The sequence below is a fragment of the Balaenoptera physalus genome (assembly GCF_965194825.1).
Source record: "Balaenoptera physalus genome assembly, chromosome: 8".
Lineage (NCBI taxonomy): Eukaryota > Metazoa > Chordata > Mammalia > Artiodactyla > Balaenopteridae > Balaenoptera > Balaenoptera physalus.
In genome coordinates, this window is record NC_138887.1 from 84,347,459 (window position 1) to 84,368,754 (window position 21,296).

General features: G+C 37.6%; 1 protein-coding gene across 2 annotated transcripts in view; it reads left to right on the plus strand.

Annotated features, from left to right (window-relative positions):
- The window catches only part of LOC309665724 (uncharacterized protein), a 608,811-nt gene extending 587,893 nt beyond the window's left edge, over nucleotides 1–20,918 (plus strand). Inside the window, exon 15 of one of the 2 annotated variants that reach the window (XM_082472434.1) lies at nucleotides 19,720–20,918. The gene's annotated coding sequence lies outside the window, so the exon portion shown is untranslated. Of the gene's footprint in view, nucleotides 1–13,792 lie in introns of both variants that reach the window. The other variant, XM_082472433.1, reaches the window with a different exon arrangement.
- Nucleotides 20,919–21,296: the final 378 nt, after the last annotated feature.

Sequence of the window (21,296 nt, forward strand, 5' to 3'; positions counted from 1 at the left end):
ATTTGGACCCACCAAGGGAATTAAAATTCAGTGCACTTGACACTACAGCATGTTTTAACAAGAGCACAATTATATTCCTACCCTGTTCCAATATAGAGTTGCCTAGTGAGAACTGTCAGACAAGCCCACGGGGGATAGGAACTGTCACCAAGCGTCCGCTCACACAGGAGAGCAAAATGAAGTCAATGGTTTCTCCCTTTATAAAAATCACTAATTATATTTTATTTGAAAATATGTGCTCCTACACCCGGAGCAAGCCCCGAGAATGTGAGAAAATCAGTCTATTTTCAAGCTTTATGGTGAAATCCTTTACATAGTAAGAACTGTTAGCTGTTTTCTCCTCTGTAAAAAGAAAAAAAAAATTCTAGGACATATGTAGCAACTGTCACAATCGTGAAAAATAAGACATTTTGAAAATATGTCTGCAAAATTACCAGCTTTATTTTTATGGAGAGAGAAAAAATGTACTTTGTGGGCTTTAATTTTATTGAAAAATATTGATTGAACACCTACTTCATACTCGGCTATTTGCTAGGCTCTGGGGTACAAGAAATGCATAAATACATTTTCTGCCTTTGTCGAACTCACAGGCTAGCAGAGGAGACATAAATGCAAATAAAATTAATTCCCTAGTCAGAAGGAGAACAAAGATGAGAAATAAATAATTATAACTCAAAGATGATAAGGCTGTCTCATAGCATGGGTTCAAAGTGCTTAGCCTAACACCAACTGCAGAAAACTTAAGTCTACAAAAAACAGACTTGTGAAATACACAATGTAACCAATTTACTTGACGCTAAAGGTAAAACCCATGTGCAGTAATAATGCTCCCCAAAACTCACATGCTTAGGGAATTCAAATAAATTAGAAAATTTCTATAGCTAACACTATATTGTGAATTAACTCTAATATTATTTTATAATTTGAATCTGTCACAGTTAACCTTAAAGTATGGAAACTGCAGAGAAGGAATCATATTAATGGAAAAATACATATTATTTATATACTGGATTGCTCACATGAGGCATAAGAAAGTATAGCCTCTAGTGATAATGTATAGGTAAGCATTCTCCCAGCTACACCTGTTACCTGACAATCCAACACCTGAGAATCAAGCAGTATGTATCAACTCCTTCCTCTAAGTAATCATTCCTTAAAATGTAATTGTCCTAAGAAGGTGAAAAGTATACTAATTCACCGATTTATAATGGTTTTCTTATTAACGTATGTCTTCTAAATTCAGGAACCACTTTAATGCATTAAACATGTTTGATATTGTCAACTTTTTAACTCTAGTTAAAAAGAAGGCTTTTTTTAAACTCTAGTTTTTACTGATGTTTGGTGTTTGCATCTAACAAAAGGTAAAAAATCTAATATAATCAGAAGACATAAAGTAATGGTAAAGCTAAGGAAGAGGAAAAGGGGAGTTTTGTGGAAGTGTATCAGCAGCTCCACAGTAGGAAGGTGGAGGTGTGCAGAAGAGGTGTCTGAGCTTCTATTCTACATTTGTGAGAGGAGCTTTGAATTCATCTACATCAAATATTGAGCATCAACAAAAGACTTACTTAAAGAAAAAGTCATACTGCTCAAAATATTTTGTGTATTTCATTTATTTTTCTCACTACATTAATACCATAAGGAGGCATTTCCATTTCTGTGGCAGGCAAGATCAGTTTAATCCCATTGCAGATTTGACCCAAATCTTTAACTTGTTTTGACTCCTTTGAGACTCGAGGTTCCACTCATTTCTGTGGTTGGAAGAACACCAAGTATTCTAAAGTACTGCCTTTTACCTCTTCTTTGATTTTTCTCCTCCCACCAACTAGCTGACCTGAAAAATATCTCCTCAATATATGAACTTAACTCATTACTGCTGATTAAATTTGATAGACCTCTCTTGTCTTATATGTACCCTCAATTCATCTTTTGTGAATTCTTCTTACTCAATGATACCACTGGGTGGTTGGGTGGTGTAGGGTACGTTGAGGTACCCCTTCCAAACTGAAGAATAAGTTGTTACATCTGACCCCTCTTACAACTGAAAAAAATTAAAATTAAAAAAAAAAAAAGTGCCAGAATGCCTAGTGTCCTCTTTGGATTCTGGAGGCAACGTATTACTATTTGGGTGTGTTATTCTGGCTCCTTTACTGAGTGACCAGAAAAGCTGCTAGTTTTGAGTGGGGCCCAGAACAGAAGGCTCTACAAAAGGTCCAGGCTGCTGTGCAAGCTGTTCTGCCACTTAGGCCGTAAGATCTAGCAGATCCAATGGTGCCTGAAGCATCAGTGGCAGAGAGGAATGATGTTTGGAGCCTTTGACAGGCTCAGAGGAGCCTGACTAAAGTTTGGACAAGGAGAGAGTTAAGGGGACTCATTAGTCAATGAACTGGACTCAACACACTCTATTCACCACAGAAGCATATATCTGACTAGTAAGAATCTTAAAATGTATTTATTGATATCTCTCTGTAAGTGAATCAAGTGGGTGTAAAGCGGCATAAACACAGCAGTGAAAACCAGCCTCTTCCATATATGTTGGTATGTTTCATGTTATATTTTCCTGTTTCCATTTAATTGACTTCTGATTTTTATTATCTTCTGCCTAATTTTGGCTTAATTATTTTTCCTAGTTTTTTAAGGTGGATGTTAGATGACTTGTTCAAGACCTTTTTACTTTTTAAAAACCATATATTTCCCTCCCAGAATCGATTTTTCTGTCCCCATAAATTTTCATGTTTTTATTTTCATTCAGTTAAAAATACTTTTAAAGTTCCCTTATTATTTCTTTTTTAATGTATGTGTTATTTAGAGATATGATCTGAGATTATAAGTATTTGGGTGTTTCTCAATTTTTTTCTATTATTAATTTCTAATTCAATATTTTGAATAATGTCAGTCCCTTAAAATTATTGACTTTTGGTTTAAGGCCTAGCCTAAAATTTATCCTGAAGAATGCATGTATATATGAAAAGAATGAGTATTATTTTCTTGTCTGGTAGAATAGTCTATAAACATCAATTAGGTCAAATTGACCGATAGTGTTGGTCAAATCTTATATAATCTTACTAATTTTCTATCTAGTTTTCAAAAAAAATCTATTTTTGATAGAGGGTATTGACATTTCTACCTAAAATTTTTCAGTGACCTATGTATGCTTTTAATTTTCTTAGATTTTGCTCCATGTTCTTTGTTAGGTTCATATATATTAGTGGCATTATATTTTCCTGATATATCGATCCATTTATTATTATGAAATGTCCCTCTTTGTCTCTAATAATATCTTTTGTCTTATAGTCTGTTCTGATATTAATCTATCCATTTCAGCTCTTTAATGTATGGTTACTGATTGCATGATGCAACTTCTTCCATCCTTTTACTTTTTTCTTTTTTAATAAATTTATTTATTTTATTTATTTATTTTTGGCTGTGTTGGGTCTTCATTGCTGTGCACAGGCTCTCTCTAGTTGCGGCGAGCGGGGACTACTCTTCATTGCGGTGTGCGGGCTTCTCATTGCAGTGGCTTCTCTTGTTGCGGAGCACGGGCCCTAGGCATGCAGGCTTCAGCAGTTGTGGCACGTGGGCTCAGTAGTCATGGCACATGGGCTTAGTTGCTCTGCGGCATGTGGGATATTCCCGGACCAGGGATTGAACCCATGTCCCCTGCGTTGGCAGGCGGATTCTCAACCACTGCGCCACCAGGGAAGCCCCCATCCTTTTACTTTTAATCTATTTGTGTTTATGAATCTGTAGTGTATATTTGTAGACAGGCTATAATTGGATATTGTTCTTTAATCCAATCTAACAATACCTTTGGATTAGTGTTTAATCTATACACAATGTTATTATTGATTGGATTAACCTCTGTCATTTTGCTATTTTTTTAATGTGTCAAGTCTTTTTTGTTCTTCTGTTTTTACTTTTCTACCTTGTTTTGTGATTATTAAAATTTTTTTATTGTACCATTTTAATTTCTCTGTTGTTTTTTAGCACTTTTTAAAAGTTATTTTCTTAATGGTTGCTCTAGAGATTACAATATGAATTTTAACTTATCATGGTCAATACTTTGTTAATTCTGGACATAGATAGCAATACTTCTCCAGTATGATTCTATTTCTTCTCCTTCTTTGATACTAATATTTTCATGTATATTTCATTTATGTATGTAATAAGTTCAATGATATAGTGTTATAGTCATTGGCCTTTGCAACAATATTTTCTTTAACTATTTAAGAGGAAATGGAAAAAAATACATTTGCCGTCATTTATATTTATCTATGTTTTTGCCATCTACAGTGCTCTTTATGCTTTTCTGTAGATTTGAGTTATCATCTGATGTCATGTACTTTAAGACTGAAAGACTTCCTTTAATATATTTTAAGGCATTTCTGCTAGGAATGAATTCACTTAATCTTTGTTTATCTGTGAATGTCTTTATTTTCCTTTATTTTTGATGGTAGTTTTATCACATATACATTCTGGGTTGACAGGTTTTCATTTTTTCTTTCAGCACTTTGAAAAAGGCATCTTGTTGCCTTCTGGATTCCATTGCTTCTGATGAGAAGCTAGCCATAAATCATATTGTTGTTTCCTTGTACATAATTAGTCAATTTTCTCTTGCTGCTTTCAATTTTTTTTTTTATATTTGTCTTTTAGCAGTTTGACTATGATGTGCCCAGATGTAAATCTCTCTTTGTCCCATGGGAAGTTTTTTGAGCTTCTTGGCTCTGTAAACTGTTTATCGTCAAATTTGGGACATTTTGAGCCACTATTATTAAAATAGTTTTCTCTCCTTTACTTCTGGGACTCCTATGGCATATATGTTGGTATGTTTCATGTTATTCCATAGTTTGTTTTTTTTTTAAATGTTTCCTCTTTAATTTATTTTATTTTATTTATTTATTTTTGGCTGTGTTGGGTCTTCGTTTCTGTGCGAGGGCTTTTTCTCTAGTTGCGGCAAGCGGGGGCCACTCTTCATCACGGTGCGCGGGCCTCTCACTATCGCGGCCTCTCTTGTTTCGGAGCACAGGCTCCAGACATGCAGGCTCAGTAGTTGTGGCTCATGGGCCTAGTTGCTCTGCGGCATGTGGGATCCTCCCAGACCAGGGCTCGAACCCGTGTCCCCTGCATTGGCAGGCAGACTCTCAACCACTGCGCCACCAGGAAAGCCCCTATTCCATAGGTTTTTGAAACTCTATTCCTCTTTTAAAAATATTTTCCTTTCTGTCTTCAGATAGGATAAATTAAATAGATTCATCTTCAAGTTTGAGGATTCTCTCTTCTGCTATCTAAAATATGATGAGGGACCAATCTATTTTCATATTGGTTATAGTGCTTTTCAATTTTAGAATATCGATTTGGTTCCCTTTAAACAGTTTCTGTTTCCTTATTGAGATTCTCTTAAGTGTTGATTCATTGACCACATATGTTTCTTTAACCTTTAAGCATGTCTTTTAATTCTTGAACATATTTATAATTTCTTCTTTGAAGTCTTTGTTATATTCAACATCTGCACCCACTCAGGAACAGTTTCTATTGACTGCTTTATTTCTTGAGTAGGTCACATATTCTATTTCTTTGTATGCCTCATACTCTGTCATTGAAAACTGGACATATTAGGTCATGTATTGTACCTACTCTGGATGCTGCAGTAGTTGATATCTTTGCTCAGTTATTTTTTTTCTCATTTTTGATTTTTTCAACTCCCCTGACTTCCTGGGGTTGCTCCTGTATCCACATATCTCACTGGTCAGCCAATGATTGGTTAGAGGTTGTGCTGAACACCATGAGCCCATAAGATTTCCACCCTCTGCAGATAGATGTGTGTTTAGTTAAGGAGCGTATGTAAAGTTCAGACAGCTTTCAAGTCTCTTTTGGCATTTGCTTTTAACCATGTCCCTTTGGGTCTCCCCTGCATGTGCACACAGTCTGCTAGTAAACCAGGTGTGAATTAAGAGTTAGTCTCACTTTTATAATGCTCTTTCATTCCTGCTGTTCCCCGGTAAAATAAGTGGCAGGTCCGTTGATAGCCTCAAATGGGACTACAATCCAAAGAATAGCAGAATTGAAGGCTTTTCTCATTTGTTTCCTATTGAATGTGCTACTTTACTGACAACGCCCTTCACAGCTTGTGCTGTGAACCTGCAGGTCATGGCAGCACTCCCCATGCAGTGAAGCTCCTGCTTTACATGGTCAGCACCACACTAACCAAGCTGGGAGTGGGATGAGACCAGGTCCATGGAAAAAAGCCACTGTCTCGCATGGATCTTAGTCAATGTTTTGGCAGCTTTTCGTAAATAAAGCCTTTTCCATTTATTGTTGGTAGTTTTCAGAAAGATTTTTGCTGATTGTGCCCAATTTTATGGTTTTTTTTAGGGCATGAAAAGAATTTACCAATTTTTTTATTCTTCCATACTCACATTTTTTAAAATGAGTATTGAGTGGGAACTTACTACACAATGTATTTACAACTTACTATAAGGTTACTAATTAATAGAGTATGAACCTGGAGTAGAAATAATTTACAAGTCTATAAGTAAAAGTTCATAAAAGGATCTAAATGAAGTATGGAGAAACTATGTGACAATGTGTTGTTTTAAATGAATGGGGAGAAGGTAGTTTATTTAATAAATGGTGGTGGTATAATTGGCTATCCATCTGGAAGTAACAAAATATTGTCTACCAAGTATGAATCACATCATAAAATAATAAATTTCAATAAATCAAAGATTTAAAATTCAATAATTAGTAAATAATAATATTAGCAGAAAATGATATAATTTGGGGGCAAGTAAGATTTTTCTTAAGCAAGACTAAAAACACAAAAGCTCCAAATGAAAACAAAATACCTTGGGGGGGCGGGGGGAGAAAGCATCATACATAGAGTGAGAAGTCAAATGGTACTCTGAGGGAAAAAAAAGTGTAATAAATAAAAAGACACAATTTGGCACTGTTCAAAACGTACCCAGAGTCACACATTTGATGAGAAAAATAACAATAGAGAACAAATGGTGAGAGAGATTGAAATGGTGAAGTAGACATTGAAGCATTATCATTCAGATCTCTTTTCAAGAGGGAACTTCTGCACTGGTCACTTAGCTGAAAACCTGTAGCTAAAGATGCCTTCTAGACCCCCCTCTGCTACCACACACCTCCTCACAGTCCCAGGCAATGACTGAGCAAGGTGATGTTACAAGGACTCACCATTTCTGCCCAGTATAGGAGCAATATTTGTATCATCCCTCCCACTGGGCTAGCAGAGGCTTTCCCAGAGCTGTCCTTACTACAAAATTCTCCTTCCTTTCATCTTTACTTCACAGATCTTATAAATGCATCTTGGATCTGAAGGCTCCCTACCCACTCCTACTTCCTCTCCCTTTTATCTTTCCTATGAATTATCTCCATAAAACTTTTTTTTTCTTCCAACTCTTTCTCATGTTTCCTTTCCATTGTTCCTAAAATAAACTTCTAAGAACTTTGAATTTAAGAATTCAGAATTATAACCAAAAAAAAGGATGCTTCAGAAAGACTCTTCCAATACAGTGAGTTATTACCACAACAAAGTGAATCTGCCGTTAAGATACCTGGGGAAGTAGGTTGCATGTTGTTCCCTTGTACACAGTCAATAAACTGATCATATGAATTAAGATTTGAGAACCACTCTACAATTCTGAAGGTAGAAGAACTTCACAGTTACTCTTCCATAAAAAAAGAAATAAAATCATTCAATCAATTATAAAATACATCATCATAATAAATGCGAAAGAAACACATATCACGAAGGGCAGAATATTAAAAAAAAAAGTTCCGTGAACAAGCCATGTGATTCCTATTGCAGAGTGCTTGCATGTTTAGTTCCTTCTGCCTGGATATTCTCTATTCTTCTCTTTTTTAAGTTAATTACTACTCCTGTGTCTAAAATCAGGTGAAATGTCACTCCTAGATTGATCTAAAACAACCATCAAGTGCTCTCATACACTTTTTCTTATTAGAAGGTATTTGTAGTTAAATAATTCAATTTGTAATATCATAATATTTTGCTCTCTTACCGATTATAAATTTTATAAAGAGAGAAACTGCATTGTTTGTTCACTGATTTAACTTCATCACCTAACCCAGGACCTTTCACTAGTAGACCACCTATAATTATTTGTTAAATGATGGCATACACAGAATTCAAAAATCATGACCCCTTACATTTATGTAACTGTTTATGGTTTCCAAAACTCTTCCAGAACAAAAGCTTATTTAAACTACACAATTACTGTGTAGCAGGAGAGGGTACTTATTCCCATTTTATAGATGAGAAAATGGTGTCTCATAAAAATATACTGGCACAGACCTGTGTTAGAGAGGGAGGAAACAAGTTCTGGTAATCAGTGATCATCCTCAATTTTCTAACCCTTGCTACCCAAGGGATGGTTCCCAGGCTTAAAACATCTGTGTCATTCAGCTTTTAGAACTAGAAAATCTCAGTTTTCCTCCCCAATCCCACTAATTCAGAATCTGCATTTTAACAAGATTTCCAGGTGATTCATATGCCTGTTAAGCTTTGAGAAGTATGTTTTAAGGCACGTTGATCCTTTAGATGAGTGGAGTGATGGTGGCCAGTGGTGGGTATAAACTGTTCTGTATAAATAAGAAAGAGAGAAGAGGCAAGAAAGGTGAGTTGAAAAACTAGGGTAAGTAAGCCCTGTAAAGGGAGAGGAGAGAGAAGAGACTCTGTGACTTCAAAACAGAGACTTGAAAATTGAGAGAGGATGCTTAACTGGGCTTTTTTTTTTTTAAATAAATTTATTTATTTATTTATTTTTTGGCTGTGTTGGGTCTTCGTTTCTGTGCGAGGGCTTTTTCTCTAGTTGCGGCAAGCGGGGGCCACTCTTCATCGCGGTGCACGGGCCTGTCACTGCCGTGGCCTCTCCCATTGTGGAGCACAGGCTCCAGACGCGCAGGCTCAGTAGTTGTGGCTCACGGGCCTAGCCGCTCTGCGGCATGTGGGATCTTCCCAGACCAGGGCTCGAACCCATGTCCCCGGCATTGGCAGGCAGATTCTCAACCACTGCGCCACCAGGGAAGCCCCAACTGGGCTTTCTTAATTGAAATTTTCAGTGTTAATAATGAAAATCTTCTCTCCATCTCCACTATGAAAGCTTCAGTAAAATATGTATTGCTTATACTTCCGGGGAATACCAGCCTGACAACAGCAAGGGCATTTTTCATTTGATTGGTGTTTGTTTATTGATTACTTTGTAGCAAGTTGTTTTCTACCAATTATGTTATTCACAGAGCAGAAGGTTCATTGAAAAAGAAGGTACAGAGGAAAAGTGAAAAAGTACGAATAAATGTGTTTTAAGTAGTACAGAGGATGCTAAGTAAAAGCACAGTATTATGATAATGTTCATGAATTATCACAATTATGAATGAAAATGCTCATTTGTGTTATGGGATTTTCTCTAGAAGAGTGTAAATAGAAGAATTTAAGTCTTGTGGACACTCTCTAATTGAATATCTAATTTTTATTTTTTCAGTGTCTACTACAGACTCCACTACAGTGGAGTCAGACAAGAATGTGAAAACATTAAAAAAAAAAACCCACAAACTTAAGGCAGAAAAACAGCAGTGTGATAAGAAATAGTTTACTCATGAGTTCAGTAGATACAAACTGTGTTCCCTGATAAGTTTGTAAATACAATTTTTTATGCAAGGAATCCAGTACTCAATTAGATTCAGAAAGTCTTATGAGGGACTTCCCTGGTGGTGCAGTGGTTAAGAATCCACCTGCCAGTGCAGGGGACATGGGTTCGATCCCTGGTCAGGGAAGATCCCACATGCCGTGGAGCAACTAAGCCCGTGCATCACAACTACTGAGCCTGTGCTCTAGAGCCCGCGAGCCACAATTACTGAGCCCGTGTGCCACAACTGCTGAAGCCTGCATGCCTAAAGCCCATGCTCCACAACAAGAGAAGCCACTGCAATGAGAAGCCCACACACCACAACAAAGAGTATCCCCGGCTCGCCGCAACTAGAGAAAGCCTGCGCGCAGCAACGAAGACCCAACGCAGCCAAAAATAAAATAAATTTATTTAAAAAAAAAAGTCATGAGTCCTAGACTATGGGGAGATAGAAATTTGTGTAATATAGTCTCTTACCTCAAAGATCTTAGACTCTGCAGACCACACACATACACACATACAATTGTGGATGTTGTTTTTTTAGAAAAATTGTTCTGGAAGGCTGTTTACTTAGTTCAATGTAAATATCTTTTTTCTTAAACAAATATGCAGGTGATTCACCTTCCAAACACAGATTCTTAGTGTATTAGTCAAGACACTCTTTTTTTAATGACAAAATTCCAATAATCATAGAAAAATATTAGTGACTTATATAGTTGAAAATTATAAGATGAGAGGTGCTTTTAAGCAAGGCAGGAGCCTGGCATGGATACAGTCCCCTCAGAACTATATCTCTCTTTTCCTCCCATTTTTGTCTCTGCTTTTTGCTTTTTCCTTTATTCTCAGGCAAGCTTTCACTATGTGGCAGCAATTGGCTAACATGTTTTTTAGTATCCAGGAGCATCAGGAGGAAAGAGATCCTCTACCAGCATCCATACCAGTTCCAAAATTGATGTTGACTGCTCTGTTTGAGTTGTATGCCCACCCCTGGACCAAGTACAGAATCCAAGGATATAGCATATTGCTGTTGGCATGCCGAAGCTAGGTGGGTTGGAAACCTTTTAATTGACAACTCCTGCACATGGGCCAGTACAGTTATGAAAGCAAACTAGTGATTTGTTAAAAGAAAGGAGAGAGGGGGCAGACAAGCAAGGATAATAAGTCCTTAGGGGACATGTTTGCATGTTGGTACAAGTTTTATAGTATCCCCATTTCTTATCTGGTATGATAAGGGGAGCAAATCCTAATTCACACCGAAATAGCAGTGTATGTAAATGAACATGCACACTGTATTTTTTCTTGAAAAGTAAAATTGTGCTTTATGAGGAGTGTTTGGCATCAAGATTTCAAAGAAGTAGTTCTAGAGAAACCCAAGTTCTATTCAGCAGAAAATTTTGCTCTCGGTTGAGATTCATTTTGTGTTTTTCCTTATTGAAAGCATTGCAGAAAACCAATGAAACTGCAAAGTAATCTTAAACCTTAACAATGTCAAAACCATACCCCGTACCTGAATGTCCTCCTTTATCCTTCTCAACAAGAAGTTGTTAAGCTGCACTTTGCTGAATTTGAAGTCATCACATGACAGTTTAATCAACTCTTCCCTTTCCTTTGCCAAGAAGCCATCTGGCTGTGTGTCTTTTTCATTGAAAATGTGTCCCTGATCCAATTTTCATTTGTTACTCTGTCGAGGAAGCATTCATTCCAATGGGGGACCAAATTTGAGCACTGTTCTTTTCTGCCAGCTCTAAGGATGAATTTTCATTTTATCTTCAATGAGTAAATTTCCTTAAGGTTATGGAATGATTGGCAATTCTTTTTTGCTTCTTTTGTATGTTCTGCTGATGTTGCTTTCTTGTGGCTTTTGTTTTGTCATGAACATTCAAAGGCAAGCGTTTTAGTTCTAATATACTGGCATCCCTTTCTTTCATTGTGGTGTGTCAACAAGTCAGTTAAGTAGACTCAGCTTCACAGACATAATTCATCCATAAAGAAATGACTACACTGAAAATAAAAGAAATGTGTACCTCAGCATAGACTTTCAAGAGGAGAATCAAGTTCTTTGGAAATATTTATTTTAAAAAATACATAATACATTTTTGAAATGTCTTTCCCTCTTTCCTTGTCCCCCCACCCCAGCTTTATTGGTGTATAATTTACAATAAAAGTGTATACATTTAAGATGTACAACATGATGTTTTGACATATGTATACATTGTGAAATAATTACAACAATCAAGCTAATTAACACATTGGTCACCTCACAGTTACCATTTTGTGTGTGTGGGAAGAACACTTAAGATTTACTTTCTTTGAAAATTAAAGTATACAATACAGTATTAACTATTGTTGTCATGCTGTACATTAGATCTCCAGAACTTACTCATTCACTGTAACTGAAACTCTGTATACTGCGATTAACATCTTCCCATACCCCCAACCCTTCAGCTGCTGGCAACTACCAATTCTATGCTCTTCTTTTATCAGTTCAATGTAATGAGATTCTGTAGTACTTGTGTTTCTGTGGCTGCCTCATTTCACTTACCAAAATATCCTCCAAGTTCATTCACGTTGTTGCAAATGGCAATTTTTTTTTTCTTTTTTAAAGGCTGAATAACGTCCATTTTATATATGTGTGTGTGTGTGTGTGTGTGTGTGTGTGGAATATTTTATATATATACACACAAATAAAATATATTTAGATATTATATATATATGAACAAATAAAAAATGTGAGGTTATATGTATATATGTGTTCTATATACATATAACCTCACAATTTTAAAATTTGTTCATCTGTTTTAGACACTTGGGTTGTTTTCATATCTTGGCTTTTTTGAACAATGCTGCAGTGAACATGGGAGTTCATGCATCTCTGAGATCCTTATTTCATTTCTTTTGAATATATACCCAGTACCTGTGGGGTATATGAGATCATATGCCTTCTCTCAATCCCACAAGGCCAGTTTGACTGCTGAGAGCCTCCCATTTATTTTCCTTGGACACCACCATGAAGTGTATAAGGGTATGTGCCTTCCCCCAATCCAGCAGAGTCAACTAGCTATCTGTATGTGCTCATGCACGATTCTATAGAGGTTGTAGGTACCTTCTGCTGGGGTACTGGCTACCAGGGGAGGGGTCCTTGGAGTGCTGGGGGCACATGTGGCCTAGTTGAGGGGGGGTGGTCTGCAGGTGATGGGTCCTAAGAGATTAATAGGAAGGCCTCTTAGTGGAGTCCACAAGGCATTTGGTAGAAACCAAGGCCCTTTGTTGAGTTCTGCACCCCAGCTGCTGTGAACTCCCACCCCTTTTCCTGCGCCCAGCTACTCCTGAACTATTCAGCCATGCTGATCTCAGTGTTCTGGGTGGTGCAAGAAAGAAGTGGGCCTCTGGGGCGGTGTTCTGCATAGCTGGGGGAGCCAGTGCTCACTACCCTCACTTTTCCCTGTGGGAGAAATCTCTCTTGAGGAGAGATTTGTTGGAGTGTCTCTTCACACTGAGCTGTGCCACCCTATAGAGGAGGAGTAATGTGAGTAAAGTGAAATTGTTCTTTTTACTTTATTAAATGCATCTATTATCAGATTTTTTTGCTCCAACAGAGTGCTATGGCCTCTCTGCCAGAGTCCCTGGTTCCCAAAATGGTACTCTCATCCATGGGTGGGTGTCAAAATCAATGTTTCTGTGGGGCACGAGCCCTGAAAATACTTATTCCACCATCTTGCTGACGCCACTCCCCTAATTTCTTTCCTTCTTTCCATTATGCTGTCCAAAAATATAATCAGACTAAAGTTGATTCCTTTCTTCAAAACAAATTGAGCATCTTTCATGAGTATCTTTGTTAGAATAGGCAATTTTTATGATATTTGGAGGTAGGTGATATAAAATAAGGTGAATGAATTCAACAAAATATATAAAATATGACTATTTGTTTAACTATAAGAAGATAGACAACCAGGGAAATGGGCCAGAGACATTATGACAAAGTATGAAGCAAGAAAGCAAGATATTTAGAATATTGTTTTAAAAGTTGGTAGCGTGCTACATGAAAAAGGTAACACTTAGCAAGTGCAAATTAGCTTGCCAGAAAAGTTCTTTCTTCCAGTAACTGACAAACTCCTCGTTTTTCACAGGCAAGGCCCTCCTCTGCTGATAAGTCTTTGTTGACCCCTATGGTCAACCCCTGTGTGTCTCTATTGTAATAACATTTACCACATGTCCTTGCTAATATATGTTTAACTTCTTGTGTCCTATTAAGATATGAACTCCTATAAAGTCTGTTCCTATCCTTTTGTGCCAATGCCTAGCATTTTGTGCTCAGTCCAAATTAGCAATTAATAAATGACAAGGTGTATAAGTTAGTAAAAGACAGCTCTCTCAGAAACCACCAAAGAACGAAAAACTCTATAATCATTTACAGGAAGAGGAGGAAAAAATACATGTATCTAAAATCTCAGAAAATATACTCATATGAACAGCTCGCGGGATCTGTGTTTGTTAGTAAATAAGCAGAGTGTCATAAATTCAAGCCATCAGTTGCCTAAAGAAAAATGTGAAGGAATTTGAGAAATGGCAATCTACATTTGGCTTACTAGAGAGGATGAAAATTTAGTAAATAAGATGAACCAAACAATAAAATCTGGAATTTAAAATGTTTTGAGCAGTTTTTATGGAATCAAAGATGCCAGTTAGGCCAACAGAATACCACCAAGGAGGATGAGGGAACAAACCAACCATTGAAATTAAAGCAAATATAAAGTTCCATATATAGAACATTAAACTAAACCTTCAGAAGAAATCATGGCTAAGTCATTTCAAACCCAGAAAAAAGTAATATTCACTGACACTAATAGGTAAAAACAAACAAACAAACAAAAACAAAACAAAAACAACAACAAACACAAAACCATTATGGGTTTCTGAAGAAAAGACGTAACTGTTATATGTGAAAAACTGTATAAGAATTATAGTTGACTTAAAGCTAAGACCAGCAGTTTCATTTAGAGGGGGAAAACCTCAGATAGTTCTAAAGTAATGTATTTGGTTTTAGCAGTCTTGTTTTTTTTTAAAAGTGGAGTATATACAGAAGAAGATCTAGGCTGGTAGTAGGAGGTATAGAAATTTTGTCATAAGAATAGAAAAGTTCATTTTATTATAACATTTAAGTATCTAAAAATTAAACCCACCTATTAACAGAAAGCAGTATTATAAGAGGAAGTAATCTTCCCATCATCTGAAAAAACTTAGCAGAGAAAGAAAAACTATCTTTATGACGCTGTGGAAGAAATTTCTGCATTAGTGACCTATTCAATTGGTGACCCCTAATAGTCCCTAAGATATCATTTTGGGTAGCAAATATTAATGGATCTTTGAAAAATAACTGATTGCTGCTGAATATAAAATAATTAACAACCTATCTCCTAGCCACCCACATTAAAAACTTGGCAGCCTTCATATTGCAATAAACCAGCCTCTTTCTTAATATTATTAGTTTCTTCATTTTTAAAATGCCATTTTCTTTCCATCCACAATTCTTACTTAGAATTTAAGTTTTAGTAAAAGTTCTCTTTCCCTCCTAAGGATTCTCTTGCCTCCAGGTTGTCTGTTCTCCACACTACTCAATAATCAGTTTTGTACATAATATGAAACAGAAATGAGCTCATGTCTCTCACCTACTTGAAAAATATTCAAGGAAAGGATGAGTTTTGTTTAGTTTTGCTTTTGTGTGAAGATGATTATATAGCCCCAGCACCCAGACATAACTAAATCTTATTTTGTCACAGTCACCTTGTTTCTCATAAGTTCCTTGAAGGAGATGTATTCAAGAGCAAAAATAGCAAATGTCAAAAAGGTACTGCTTTAGAGCTGGGCTTCTGCCTGAGACCCTAGTACTGGAGTCCCTAAATCCAAACTTGTGGTTTGCCCAGAATGTCTTTAACATTGCCCTCAGTTTGACTAAATTTTAAGGGTTTTTTTCACCCCTGACTATAGGCCCCTGACCTTCCTTTCCTTAGAGCATTTACTTTAGAAAACTTCTAATTGCAAATTTTTTTCTGCCCCTTTGAAATGAATATAAAAGTCTCTTTCCAGTTTTAAGACTCAGAAATTCCAGGGACTGTCTTTTTTAAGGACCTGGAAGCCCTCTCATGGAAAGGTAATTATCAAGGAAATTAGTGCCCCTCTCTCCCAGTCTCTGTGGAATGGGGGTTGCTTAACTTCAGTGGGCCACTGATCAAAGTTGGAAAAGTACCTCCTGCCATAAAGATAAGAGAGAGTTTACTTTTTTTTTGGGTAAGCCCAATTAGCAAACACAGAAGGCCTAAGACTCCAGATCTTAAAGACTCTACAGCCATTTTTTTTAAGTGGAGTTGAGGTCAATCTCTCTCCCTTGTTGCAACAGTCTTGAATAAAATCTTCCTTGCCTGTTTAACTTTGGTGGGTTATTTTGTTTATTTGTTTTTTTTTGTTTTACTTCTATAGGCATTTGCCAATGGAGAGGTGAAAGCTCTTTCTCCTCTAACATGAAATTCAAAATTCTTTTTTTTTTTTTTTTTTTAAGGAGAACACTTTTATTTTATTTTCTGGTTGCTGCACGTGGGCTTTCTCTAGTTGTGGTGAGCAGGGGCTACTCTTCGTTGCAGTGTGCAGGCTTCTCATTGCGGTGCCTTCTCTTGTTGTGGAGCACAGGCTCTAGGCAGGCAGGCTTCAGTAGTTGTGGCACACAGGCTCAGTACTTGTGGCTCACGGGCTGCAGAGTGCAGGCTCAGTAGTTGTGGTGCACGGGCTTAGTTGCTCCGAGGCATGTGGGATCTTCCCGGACCTGAGCTCGAACCCATGTCCCCTGCATTGACAGGCAGATTCTTAACCACTGCATCACCAGGGGAGTCCCAAAATTCTTAACATCAGCCATCTGTTGAGCTTCAACCATGAGCAAGTTCAGTGAATGATGAGAGAGAGGATGAATAAGGTGACCTATCTCATTATTAGCTAGCTTGTTCTGAAACATTTTTCTAAGGTAATAAGAAATGCAAGAGTATCAGAGGCAACATGGTAGCTGGGCTGGACTGGGTAAGGTATAGGTGAGTGAGAGCCACATCAAGTGTCTACCAAAATGCACACCAATAAATGGAGCTTAATCAGTGTCCTAGAGTGGGGCCCCATCTGATTATTATTACTTCTTGTCATTTAAAGCAGAAACCAAGGCAGGAGAGGTGGTTTGAGAGAAAGAAAGACAGGTGCATTCAAAAGTTACCATTTGACTGTACAGAAAAGTCCAGCCTCAGACTGTCAGCTAACTTAAGAGTTTCATTTCCAAATAGTGCTGTGATGAATTGGGCTATTGTTTGGCAGGTATTTACTCAAATCTCTTTCATTCTTGAGGTTTGTATGAATTCACTGCCGCATGAGCTTAACCATGCAATTTGCTCTGGTCAATGGTATATGACAGATTTGAAGCCAACAAAGGTTTTTAATGTGCCTGCATAGGCTGGCTTGTTCTGCTACACTAGTGTCATTCTCCATGAAAAGAATATGCCCCAAGTGACCACTAGTAAAAGAATAATGGGAGAAATATGAAACAGATTTCATTCCAATCCACAGTTTGGAGACAGGCCCAGATGCTCCAAAGCCTGAAGCAGTGCCACTAAACCCATCCAAGGCTAGATGCAAGAAATAGTTTCTTATTTGTTAAGCCATAGAGATTCTGAATTATTTCTTATATAGTGAACACTAATACATGTGCTAATATACTGCATTATAATTATTATATCTGTCTCTCTCCTGAACTACACCATAGAAATTAGAGGGCAAAGACTTTTTCTTATTCATTTTTATAGCTAAGAACTCAATACATAGTAGATGTTGTTACTGTGAGTCTAGTACACAAGTTTGACTGAAGTAGCCACTCTGGTGATGCTAATCAAATTATTCCTATTCAGTGCATAATTTATTTTTTTTGAAAACTTATGGTAGATGTTATTTTTTGCATCTACCTCAAATAGTTTTTGGAAGTAAATAGAATATAAATTTAAAATTTAAATATCTGAATAATTTCAAACTCTTTGGAATTATGTGAATATTTTAGCTATAAACACTTGCTGCTATTGAAATCTATGACATGCAATGAAAAATATATCATGTGGTTTTACCTTTATTTGTCAATTATCTATTCATCCAGCCATCCAGCAACGTAACATCTTTTCACTTTCTACCTTTGCGACACCATTAAAATAAATAGAACTTGGAGTATGTTGTGAATGATGACAAGGGAAAACAAGAGCGTAAGGACAGAGTGGATATAAAAATTAAAAACCTAAATGAATGTCTGTATAGATCATTATTACGACTTCTCTTTGACACTCAATCATAAAACCAACATATTTGGCATCACCGAACACTGATAAAATTATACTTTATTGCCAAAAATTTATTGGGAAATATTAGCTAGGTGAAATCTGAACTACCGGATATCTTCCAAGTTTTGTCAAATATTAAAAAAGATGATTTCTAGCATGCAGAAAGCCCTAATTAAGTATTTAGCAGCTTTTATGTCTGATCTTTTCATCAGTTATCAATCTATCATTTGAATTTTTGTCCAGCTCTGGTTTGTTCCTCACAAGGATATGAAGTGAGGGTGTCAGTGCTCATTAAAGCACAACATATTTAGGAAGCTGTTGCAAAAGTCTAAGTGAGAGAATATGAGTGCTAGAAATTAAATAGTAGCTGTGGAATCTGAAATGAAAGAGTAGATATAATTCACATTAATTCTTGCAGGCTTGCATGTGATTGAATGTGCTAAAGTAAGGGAAAAAAAAAATATATATATAAAAACCTGAAACTTTAATCCTGGGTGATAGAAAGATTTTTATGTCATTATCAGAAAGTGGGCAGTCAGAAAGAGGATCTAATTTGAGAAGAAAGATGATATTTTCATACATATAGGTCAATGATGCAATGTACTTTTCATTATTCTTTTTTTTATTATTATTTCTCTAGATGGGACTACTCAGTTTAATTAGAGCCACTATTTTCTATTAAGTTGACACATGTATAGAGATGTTATGGCATGTATTAGAGTCTAACTAATTTCTTCCTTTCACCAAAACTCCCAGTTTGGAATACAGACATTCATAATAATAAGGAGGATGAAGAAGAAAAGAAGGAGGAGGAGCGGTGGAGGGGAAGGGGGAAGAAGAGAAAGAATTATCCTCCTATGTTGGTTGCCTATTCTCCAAGCATCACTTTACACACATTATTAATATTATTACAATTTAAAAATTATCACATTTCTGTGTGTACTCATTAATTCTTCTATATTTTATAAATGCATATACTGAGGTCAAAAGATGTTAATGACTAACCTTTGCTATAACAAAACTGGAAAATATTTGCTCTGAGGCTTGAACTCCCCATTGCCTCACATGTGACTCTCTCTTCCTTGTTTGAAATCAGTCATAAGTGTAACAAAGGAAAGTATTCTAATTCTTTCTGGCCAGAGACATAACTTAATGCCTATCTATTTCCCAAGCAATTGTTTATGTATATAAATTCAGTTATTTGTCATAAGAATGGGAATACCTTAAGGAAAATATTAATCTTTTCAATGGAATTTTAACCCAAATTAATTTGATTTCAAATCATTACTCATAGATTGTATCATACCACCACATATTTTAACCCATGAGTTATAAAATGATCTCACATCAAGCAATCATTTCTGCATTCAGAAATGTTTAGGCAAAAGTGTAATATAGGAAAAAAATGGAGAGACAAATGCTTACCACAAATTGCTATCTCATACTAATTCCTGATATCCACTTGTATATATTTTCTTTAGCTCTCAGATATAAAAGACATTGTGAATTCTGTGACCTAAGAAAGTTCTAGAAACTGCTAGCATTTGAAAAAAGTCTGAAATCTTTCCCAGCCTTCCTCAGTTAGGGGTTTATCAAAAATATATGTGTTTCCTTCTTCTACACTGAGAATCTAACACATTTTTCTCTTCCCCTGGTTTGTGTTCTACCTACTCAGTACCTTTTCCAGAATCACTGCTTAATTTAAGGGCGTGGCCAAGATGGAGAAGTAGAAAGACCCTGAGCTCACCTCCTCCCACAGGCATGCCAAAATTACAACTATTTACAGAGCAACTATTGATGAGAATGACCTGAAGACTAGCAGAAAAGATCTTCTACAACTAAAGATAAAAAGAAGGAACCTCAATGGGGACAGAGATGAGGTATAGTCAAAACACATACTCCTGGGTGAGAGACCCACACATGGGAGGATAATTACAACTGCAGAGGTTCTCTCCAAAGAACGAGGGGTTCAACCCCACATCAGGCTCCCCAGCCCAGGAGTTCTGCACCGAGAAGACAAGCCCCCAGAACATTTGGCTTAGAAGGTCGACAGGGCTTACTTTTGATAGAACCAGAGGGCTGCGGGAAAGAAAGACTCCACTCTTAAAGTGTGTGCAAAAAATCTCGCTCCGAGACCCAGGGCAGAAGCATTAATTTGAAAGAAGCTTGGGTCAGACTCACTTGATCTCGCAAAGCCTTTCAGAGAGGCAGGAGACAATTAAGACTCAACCTGGGGACACAGATGGTGGCATAGCTATTTTGGGGAGCTCACCGCACCATAAGGACACTGGTGCTGGCAAAGGGCCATTTTGGAATCCCCCGTCTAGCTTATTAGTGCTGGGAAACAGCCCTGCCCACCAGCCTGTCTGCACCAGTCCTAGGATGCCCCAGGCCAAACAGCAAGCTGCATGAGAATACAGCCCTATCCACCAGCAAGCCAGCTGCCATAGGAACCCCTGAGCCCTCAGCTGCCCAGGAATCAGCCCTGCCTATCAATGGGCCAGCAACAGGCTGAGGACCCAGCCTAACCCACCAGTGGGTGGGCACCAGCCCCAGGACCACTGTAGCTCCACAACCAGTTGTATCAAGACCTGGCCCAGGGGGCTTCCCTGGTGGCACAGTGGTTGAGAATCTGCCTGCTAATGCAGGGGACACGGGTTCAAGCCCTGGTCTGGGAAGATCCCACATGCCGTGGAGCAACTAAGCCTGTGAGCCACAACTACTGAGCCTGCACGTCTGGAGCCTGTGCTCTGCAACAAGAGAGGCCACGATAGTGAGAGGCCCGCGCACCGCGATGAAGAGTGGCCCCCGCTTGCCGCAGCTAGAGGAAGCCCTCGCACAGAAACGAAGACCCAACACAGCCAAATAAATAAATAAATAAATAAATAAATAAATAATAATTAAAGGTGCTAATAATTAAAAAAAAAAAAAAAGAAAAGACCTGGCCCAGGGATTTCCCTGGCAGTCCAGTGGTTAAGACTATGCGCTTCCAATGCAGGGGGCGCAGGTTTGATTCCTGGTTGAGGAACTAACATCCCACATATGTCACGTGGTGCTGCTCTCCCCACATAAATAAAATAAAATGATGTCTAAAAAAAAAAAAAGACCCGGTCTAGCCAGCAAGCAGGAACCACCCTGGGACACCTTGGGTTCCTCAGCCAGCTGCCCTGGGATATGGCCTCACCCACCAGTGGGCTGTCAACCATTCCGGGACATCCTGGACCCTGCAGCCAACCATGTCAGTCAGGAACTGGCCCTGTCCACCAGCAGGCTGACACTAACT